This window comes from Mus pahari, chromosome 21 (assembly GCF_900095145.1).
Source record: "Mus pahari chromosome 21, PAHARI_EIJ_v1.1, whole genome shotgun sequence".
NCBI classification, from domain to species: domain Eukaryota; kingdom Metazoa; phylum Chordata; class Mammalia; order Rodentia; family Muridae; genus Mus; species Mus pahari.
Genome location: NC_034610.1, coordinates 53,494,487 through 53,504,118, shown reverse-complemented (window position 1 = coordinate 53,504,118; position 9,632 = coordinate 53,494,487).

The window sequence follows — 9,632 nt, the reverse complement described above, 5'->3', positions numbered from 1 at the left end:
AAGGAGAAGAAGAAGAAGAAGAAGAAGAAGAAGAAGAAGAAGAAGAAGAAGAAGAAGAAGAAGAAGAAGAAGAAGAAGAAGAAGAAGAAGAAGAAGAGAAGAAGAACAGGCAGCAAAGGAAGGTAGGTTTTTAGTCAGGAGAGACCCAGAAGAACCTCTTAATAGCTCTGTAATAGCTGTTCTAGGGATGGGGAATTCTCCGAAAGAAAATTACATAATCTCATTTAGAGAGTTATTATTCCTCTTATTTGTCTAGCATAGTTTAAGGTATACATGTCTCTGTCTTCTTTGGGGATGTTCCTTTGACCAGGAGATAGATCTGTGCAAATAGATTAACTCTCAAGGGAAAAAGCAGAGGCATGTCTCCAGGTAAAGGTAGATTTCATCCTATGCTGGAAAAAGGGTAACTACTACTCTTACCCCAAACAAGAACGACTGAGCATGCATGGGCTATGGGGGAGGGGAGAATTAGAGGGCTTGATAACGAATGGGTAGCATCACTGGAGTATACATGGGCTATGGGGGAGGGGAGAATTAGAGGGCTTGATAACGAATGGGTACGATCACTGGAGAAGGACAAGGGACATTCTAGTGAAGAGGTCAGTCCAGGAACTTTAGAAAATTCTACCAGATCCCTTCCCTCCTGGAAGAGCAAGTTCATAGGCACCCCTCCCCTCTGGAATGGAGGGGCTAATTACATTCCTCAGACCACGGGGAGGAGGGAGTGATCACTGGCCACCTGCAGGTAGGGGAGACCCAGAGCTCTTAGACACATTCCAAGAGCTGGTAGACACATTTCACGACTATTGGCCACCTACCTAACTCCCTAAAGACCAATCAGTTTAATAGTCACACTGTTCTGCCAATCACATTGTGCCTAATGGCTGCTGCCTTGAGAGCTGTATAAAGGCTCACTGGATGGCTGTATGTGTTTCTTCTCTCTCTCCATGTGCAGGGCAACTCCAACTTGTTGGAACAATAAATTCCTCTTGCTTTTTGCATCGATTCCCAGCTCTGTATCATTCACTCAGGGAGTCCCCAGTAAGCTAAGGCTTGCCAGAGTCTTACATTTAATGCATTGGCCAGGAATTCAACTCATTGTGGGGACACACCGGAGCGGTGATTCAGAGGTCCCGAGCTGGTGCTGTGGTTCTTGTTGGTTTGTCTTGCTGTTTGTCAAAGTCTGAGTCTGTAAGTATGTTTGAACTTTTGCTTGCAAGCATGGGGTGGGGTTGCAGGGGGTGGGGTGGCTCGGAGAGCCTATGGTGTCTGGTGCAGTCAAGTGCAGTGGGCAGTCGTGCTTTAATGTCTCAACTGAGGCAGGGATTGAAGGACTCTTCAGGACCCCTGGAGGGAGCTGGTAAGAGTCCACTCCTTCTGGATCTGGCTCCTGCCTTATGGTCAGTGGCACCTGGTTTGTTGATTGTCTTTCTCTGTGTTCTTGGACCTTGACCCCCACCCATGGCAGGGTCGAACTGTCTGTGTGTTGATTGCTTTTCTCTGTGTGTGTTGGTATCTTGTTCTATGTTCTTGGACTTAGACTGATGACATTTTTTAGACATTAGACAGACTGAAAGACAAGTTACTTACTCTCTGCTTCTCTGAATAACCCACCTATAGGGACCTTTGACTTGCAGGTGATCAAAGCAATATAGGAGAGAATCTTTAGGCCAGGATACTTTGAGTACCTGGACCAAGGACCCTATATAGTTACCTGGAAGAATCTAATGGAGGACCCCCCTCCCTCTCATAAATAAAAGCCTTTCTTTCCCCAAGACCAATCTCACAGGTTCTAGCTGGACAAAGGAAGCACAGGAGGAAGGATCTGGACCTGAGAAGAAGTTGATCTTCCAAGACCTTTCAGTAGCAGACCTGTTGCTCCAAGACCCTCCCTCCATATTTCCCTACACCCCATGACCCTACCAATGCCAGTACCAGTTCTGAGATTCTCAGCCCATACAAGTCCAGGGCCATTGCAACCCCCTTTACTGGAGGGAAGCATGGGAGGAGACATGAGAGCCACCTCCCCTGATACCACAGTCACTCTCACACTAAGGACATATGGGCCTCTGGAAAAGGGCAACCAGGCTATGCAATATTGACCCTTCTCTTTGGCCCACTTGTACAACTGGAAGACCTGCCCCACTCCCTTTTTCCAAGGGGCTGGTTAATCTCTTTGGGGCTGGTTAATGTCTTTGAGACTGTTTTACTTATAATGCGGGAAGCCAAAAAGAATATCCCCTCAGACACAGGGGCACCATTGATTGACTAGGCTGTGGTGGACAGCGGGCTTTCCCTGATTAGACCTGAATGGAACTTTAATACGGTAAAAGGTAAGGAACACCTAAATGTCCACTACAGGACTCCATTGACAGGTCTCAAGGGGTCACTGTGATGACCCACAAATTTGACCAAAGTATGTGAGGTTAAGCAGGGACCAGATGAGTCACCCACAGCCTTTCTAGAATGGATCATGGAGGCATTCCACCAATATATACCCTATGATGCCAGCAGCAAAGAGCAAAAAACTATTGTGACGACTTTTACAGACTAGGCTTGTAGAGATATAAAAAAAAACAAAAACAAAACAAAAATGAAACAAAAACAAACAAAAAACAAACAAAAAAAATGTTTCAGAGTCTAGAAAGACAGGATAAGCTGTTGAGGGTTTTAGTGCAGGTTGCTGAGAAAGTCTACCATTACAGGGAGACAGGGGAGAAGTAGCAGAGAAAGAGAAAGAAAGAAAAGCTACAGGCCAGGAATCTACAACCAGTCCTGGCTATAGTAGTTAGGGAAAGTAGAGAAGAGAGACGGAAAAGGACCAGTGCACATACTGCAAGGAGAGAGGCCATTGGCCCCGAGAGTACCCTAATAAATGGAAGTTGGGAGCAGGAAATCCCAGGCCTTGGGAAAAGAATCCCAAAATGGCAGAGGTCTTAGCCCTGGGTGAAGACAGTGATTAGGGGAGACAGGGTTTGGACATTCTCCCTGAACCCAGGGTAAGTTTGAGAGTGGAGGGAAACCCACTCAATTCTTGGTAGATGCAGGAGCTCAACACTTGGTCCTCCAAGCCGATGGCCCCATTTCAAAGAAAAGATCTTGGTTCCAAGAAGCTGCTGTCAACAAAACATATTTGTGGACTACCCAAAGAACAGTGGACCTAGGGATGGGCTGGGTATGCTATTCATTTAGGGTCGCCCCAGACTGTCCCTACCCTCTGTTGGGTTGAGACATCCTCTCCAAAATGGGGGCCCAGATACACTTCCTGCCCAATGGACCACAACTAACTGGCCCCAAAGGAGAGACCTCTCAGACTGACCCCTGCCAAAAGCCAAGGCTACCTGGTTTACAGATGGGAACAGTTTTCTCCATGAAGGTCAGAGACGAGCAGGTGCTGCTGTGGTAGATGGCACAAATGTCATCTCAGCAGAACTTCTACCTCTGGCACCTCTTCCCCCTGGCATGTTGATGCAGAAAGTGGAGCTAATTGCCCTCACCAAGGCCTTGGAACTTGGAACCATCAAGAAAATTAACATCCACCAGGATAGCAGGAATGCTTTTGCCACAGCTCACATCTATAAGACTATATGCCAAGATAGAAGACTGCTCACACCAGAGGAAACAAACAGGAAATCTTGGACCTTTTGATGACTTAATGAAGCTGGCAACTGTGAGTATTATTCACTGCCCAGGACATCAGAAGAGAAGAGACCCAGAGGCCTGGGACAATAACCAGGCAGATCAAGTGGCTCAAGAAGTGGCTATACAGGAGCCTATCCTGGTTATGGGCCTTCGAGAAATACCAGCTGGGAAATGGGACAGGACTAAGGGGTGCTTCACTTAAAATATATGGAAGAAGAAAGGACTCAGATTGCTAGCCAGCCACCCTACCAATTATCGCCAAAAGAAGGAAGAACAATGGCACACACAAGAAGGGTGAACTATACTCCCCAGAAAGCAAGCCAAAGACTTACTAGGCCAAATGCATAGATGGACTCGTTTAGCAGACACAAAGCTTGTACAAGAAGTTAAGGAACCTAAAGTATATATAATAGACCTCAGGTTCCGGGCCAGAGAGATAGTAAAACAGCGTAAGGTAGGCCAGCAAGTGAATGCTTATTCAGCCAAGAGTTAGCAGGGCAAAAGACCTAGGAGACAAGGGCCTGGAGTATATTGGTAAGTCGATTTTACAGATGTTAAGCCAGGAAAGTACGGTTATAAATACCTTCTAGTGTTTGTAAATGTTTTCTGTGGATGGGTTAAGACACTCTCCATCAAGCAAGAAACAGTTACCATGATACCTAAGATGATATTAGAGGAAACGTTCCAGAGTGTGCCCAAGGTAATTGGATAAGACAATGGTCCTACTTTTGTCTCTAAGGTAAGTCAGGAACTTGCAGAGATATTGGGGACTAACTGGAAGTTGCATTGTGCATACAGTCTCCAGAGCTCAGGACAAACAGAGAAAATAAACAGAACCCTACAAGAGACCTTAATTAAATTGACCTTGGAGACTGGCTCAGACTGGGTGGTGCCCCTCCTCTTGGTCCTGTTCTGAGCTCAGAATAGCCCCTACCATTTTAACCTGACACCTTTTGAGATCCTCTTTGGTACCCCAACTCCCTTGGTGTCCACTGGGCCCTCCCAGGAAGTACCCCACAACATGAGATTTGGACTGTCTGCCTTAAATGCTCCAGGAATTCCAGAGAACTCTCACTGCTTCCAGACTGATGACTGGATCTATGTAAGGAGGCGATGGGCACAGTCTCTAGAATCTGGATGGAAGGGTCCTTTCCTGTTTCTGCTAGCCACTCCGACAGCCCTCAAGGTAGATGGTATTGCAGCCTGGGTGCACACTTCCCATGTGAAACCTGCAGACACACTGCTACCCAGAGATCCCCGATGGATGGTACAGAAGATGGACAATCTGATCAAGCTCAGGATCTCTTGACCTTGATCATGACTGCCTAGTACCACCTTTGGATTCTGGTTCCTTCCCCCATCCTATGTGTCCATCTGCCAAATCAGTTACAGCACTCACTGTCTCCCTTCTGTTGGGGTTCGGGGTAGTCAGGCAGTCACCAGGACCTCTGCTTTGTCTTACAAAGGAGAAAATTATGACAGTCTGAGGGCAGACATTGATTTAGATGTACAGAAAATAGAAACTTCCATTAGACACCATCAAGAATCATTGACTTCATTATCAGAAATAGTACTACAGAATGGTAGGGCTATACGCTGCTTTAGTTGAGGAGTGTTGATTTTATATAGACCATTCCTGGGTTGTTAAAGAGTCGATGGCCAAGGTGAGAGAAAGGCTAGCCAAGTGGAAGAAAGAGAGAAAACATAGTCAGGGCTGGTTCGAGTCTTGGTTTAACTCCTCCCCTTGATTAACTACTCTCATATCCACCCTGTTAGGACCCCTAATTGTTCTCCTGTTATTGTTGACTTTTGGCCCTACATTTTGAACAACTTGCTCACTGTTGTTAAGGAACACAAAGGTATAGTACAGCTAATGAACTTAAAGCAGAGATACAAAGAACTAGATACAGAAGACCAGGAATATGAGCTATCAGAATATCAGCAATAGCTTCAGGATTGAAGCATGCACAAAGAAAAGAGGGAATGAAGAGGTCAGCTCAGGAACTTTAGAAAATTCCACCAGACCCCTCCCCTCCTGGAAGCAAAAGGTCATAAAAAACATAGGCACCCCTCCCCTCTAGAAGGGAGGGGATAATTACATTCCTCAGACCACAGGGAGGAGGGACTGACCACCAGCCACCTGTGGATAGGGGAGGTCCAGAGTTGGTAGACACATTCCATGACCCTTGGCTACCTACCTCTTTCCCTAAAGACCCATCAGTTTAAAAGTCACACTGTTCTGCCAATCACGTTGTGCCTAATGGCTGTTGCCTTGAAAACTGTATAAGACTCCCTGGATAGGCTGCTTGTGGTCGTTCCCTCTCTTCATGTGCAGGGCGACCCCAACACGTTGGAACAATAAATTTCCGTTTGCTTTTTGCATCAATTTCTGACTCTGCATCATTCACTCAGGGAGTCCCCGGTAAGCTGAGGCTCGCCAGAGTCTTACACTAGCAAAGTGGAGTGAATACAGAGCTTTAGAGAATTTAACATCTTGTCCTCTGTGAAACCATGATCCTTTCTCTAGGATATTTGGTAAATTAGTAAGCAATAAAACTGTTCTGCCTGCAGCTGCAGTCTCCAAAGGTTAGCAGTCCCCAAACTGTTAACCTGAAACTTATTTAAAGCTGATTAGTTAATGAACAATGGAACAGCTTGAGGCTTGTAGTTGGTAAACTAAAGATAGACCAATGGCAGGAAAGCTCTTAACTGACCCCAAATTAAAAGGTGAAGTGACAGGAAAAAAAAAAAAAAAGCCATTTCTTGTCTGAAGCAAACTTTCTGGGCTTGAACCAGGCCACACAAAGTCACCTTAGCAGACAGTAAAGTTAAAATAACAGCTATTTTATTCTGTCTTCTTCAGCTAACTCCAAAGGTGGAGCCCCCCCCCCCCATTGCATAAGTGCAGGCATTAATTTTGTGCTGAGAAGGTCCTGTTGATCTAATGTTGATATGACTCCATGTTAACCCTCAATAAAAGCAAGATGAACCAAGACTCCAGTTCACTTGCCCTGCCCTTGGTTGTCTCCTGGCTGCACCTCTCTCACTTCAGTTCAGGTGATACATTTTTATCCACCACTGTTTGTCTAGAGGGCCATCTTCACTTCAGCTTGGACATATTTTGGGAGCTCTCCAGTAACACTTTCATGAAGCTATGGTTCATTTATACTTAGAGATATCGGGAAGGGGAGTTTAGTAGGTGAGGAAGAAGGTCCCAAGCCGATTCGAGATGTGTGGGGAGTCTGGAGGTTGCTGTCAACAGTTAACTTTAAGCTTTTCCTTATTCATGTTATTCTGTAGTAAGACAGTGCTGAAAACGTTTGTGACGGTTTGGGACTGTAGCTATCAATCAGATTATAGTCTCCCATGAGAGTTTTTAGTCAGTTTCTCCCCTGCTATCAGGATCAAAATACTCCAACAGTTGATGCTATTTTTTTTTTTTTTTTTGCTTCTTACACCTTAGCAACAGATTCAAAAGGCTTCTCATTTTGAGCACCTACTGTGTCTTAAAACAAAACAAAGTGGAACCAGAAAGAGAGACATTTAACAGGAAAGCAGTATTCTGACCATCCTTGGACTAAATCAAGTTTAAATTTAGCTCCCACAAGTCTGCAAAGAAAAGACAACAGGAGGGCCCCAAGTCAACAAAGGGCAGCCTGGGAAAACAAAGGGACGTGATGAAACAGGCGTGCCACCCAAAAGCTCATAAGCAGTCACATGCAGCCCCTATGGGCCAGCACTGTCACTAGCCTGTGGTTCAGTGACCTGGCACCCCAGGGGACCCCACTTGCTCATGTATACTCTAGACCTTGAGGGGTGAGGACAGCATGGGTGGCGGTGGGGGGTGGTGGCGGGGCAGGAGGAAGGCAGGAAGCCAGGTAGTGCCACATCTGAAGTGAAGAAAAGCAAAGTTATTATCTCCCTACTGGTAACTATGGTGAGGATGGGGAACAGCAGGTGGTGGGCAGGAATCTGAAGGAAGTGTGATATTTCTGTGTTTTCTTTCTAGCCTTCCGACTTCCTAAGGTGCTCTCACTCTGAGGACTTTTTTTGTATCAACCTATTTTGCATGCATGAAGTCAAGTTTTATTACTTCAAGGGTTGTGTTGTTAAGTTCCTTCAAGATTCCTTTAAGAGTTTTCATTTTCTTTTCACAGTAGCAGTGGGGTATATGGAGATGGCCATACACTGCTTACGAATAGTGTCAAAGTCTTTCCTCTCCCTCTCATCCCTAGGCTATGAGGATCTTAATCCTCTGTGCTCTCCACTGAATGAATTCAGACAAGACACACAGAGTAGAGTTTGTTATGGTACTGTATAGGGCGCTCTCAAGGGTAAGAGTTGACAAGGTCATTTTGACAACGGTAGAGGGTAGAGGACTATCCTGTTGAAGGATGAGAAAGGACAATGGCTAAAGGGGCCACTGCACCAACCCATGTGTTAGGTAGGCTTTCTTTCTACTGTTTAAAAGTTTCTATAATGGAAATCTTCCCTGAGGCGTATTTTCCTGTCCTACTTAGATTAACTCTTAAGAGACAAGGCGAGACAATCTCTTTTCTTTACTAGAAAACCTCTGATGAGAAGATAATTTGTATTATCTTTTGAGCCAGTATGCAAGACCCTACTCATAGTGAGACGTAAAACTCTGTTTCCATGCCTTGCCTTATAAGGAAGAGGCTGATGCTTAGTGACATTAAAGACTGCTATTTTTATTCTTTCTTTAATTTATTTTTTGAAATTTTATACATATATAATACATTCTGGCCATGCTCATACCCCTCCTCTCTCCCTTATCGTCCTCTTGTTCCCACCAACTTTCTCTCCCTTCTTCCTGCCAAGTAGCTCATCCCATTTTTTTTTACATCATGGTTGTTCGGCTTTGTGCCCTCTTGCATTTAATGGATCCACTCTCCTGTGAGGCTATATCCACTGGAGCATGAGTAATTCATTGGTGTCTACATTACCAAGTACATCAGATTCCTGTTTGCCCACAGCCATAGAGTTCCACTAGCATGTCTGGGTGGGGAAGGGACCCATGAGCTCCTCCTCTATTTGTGACAGAATGTTTTCAGTCTAAGTCTTCTGCAAGGCCTACGCCAGCAACCACAGCTACAGTGAGTTCGTGAGGGCTGTAGCCAGGTCATGACACTGCTGCTAATCTATATTAGCAACAGTTTGCTTCAAAAAGAAGTTCTTCGGTCAAGGCTGAGGACAGCACTAAGAACAAGAACAGAAATTAGTCAGGTAATTTGGGGACAGGAACCTCAGTTCTTTTCCTTGACAAGAAGCTTGTCTTTGGTTCTGTCCTGGTCAGAAGCCAGAAACGGCAGAAGAGTTTAGGACTCTAGTCCTTGCTTTAGTATCTTACCATACTTCTTCTACATGATCTAAAGATATACCACTGCCTGGAAGCTACATGTGAGACCTTGACTGAAATGGGGTACGTGAACACCTCATGGGTGGGTTAATTTGACTGACCAGCCAGACTCCCATGTTTCTGTTAGTTTTTACAGGCAACTCATATATCCAGAGATGAACACAAGCTGGGCTATAGAAGGACTTCTGGTGGTTATACAAAAACCAGAATTCCTTAGAGACGTGTGAAACAGGATTTCTTTCTCCCAAAGAGAGACATATCCATTACTTCTGGCAGAAAAGACATATGGCTTGCCAACTGACATATATATATACCTATGGCACCTACCAGCATATCAAAGCTCATGCTGGCCTCCAGGTTCCCGCAGTATCACAAGTGCTATACATTTAAAGTCCATGCTAGCATCTTCTTACCTCCTCTTCTCTCCCCAAATCCCTCCAGCTCAGGAGCTTCTTCCCCCACAGCTACTCATCCTACTTACAACCTGGCTACTTTTTCTTTTCTTTCTTTCTTTCTTTATTATTATTTTCTTTATTTACATTTCAAATGCTATCCCGAAAGTTCCCTATACCCTCCCCCCCGCCCCTGCTCCCCTACCCACCCACTCCTACTA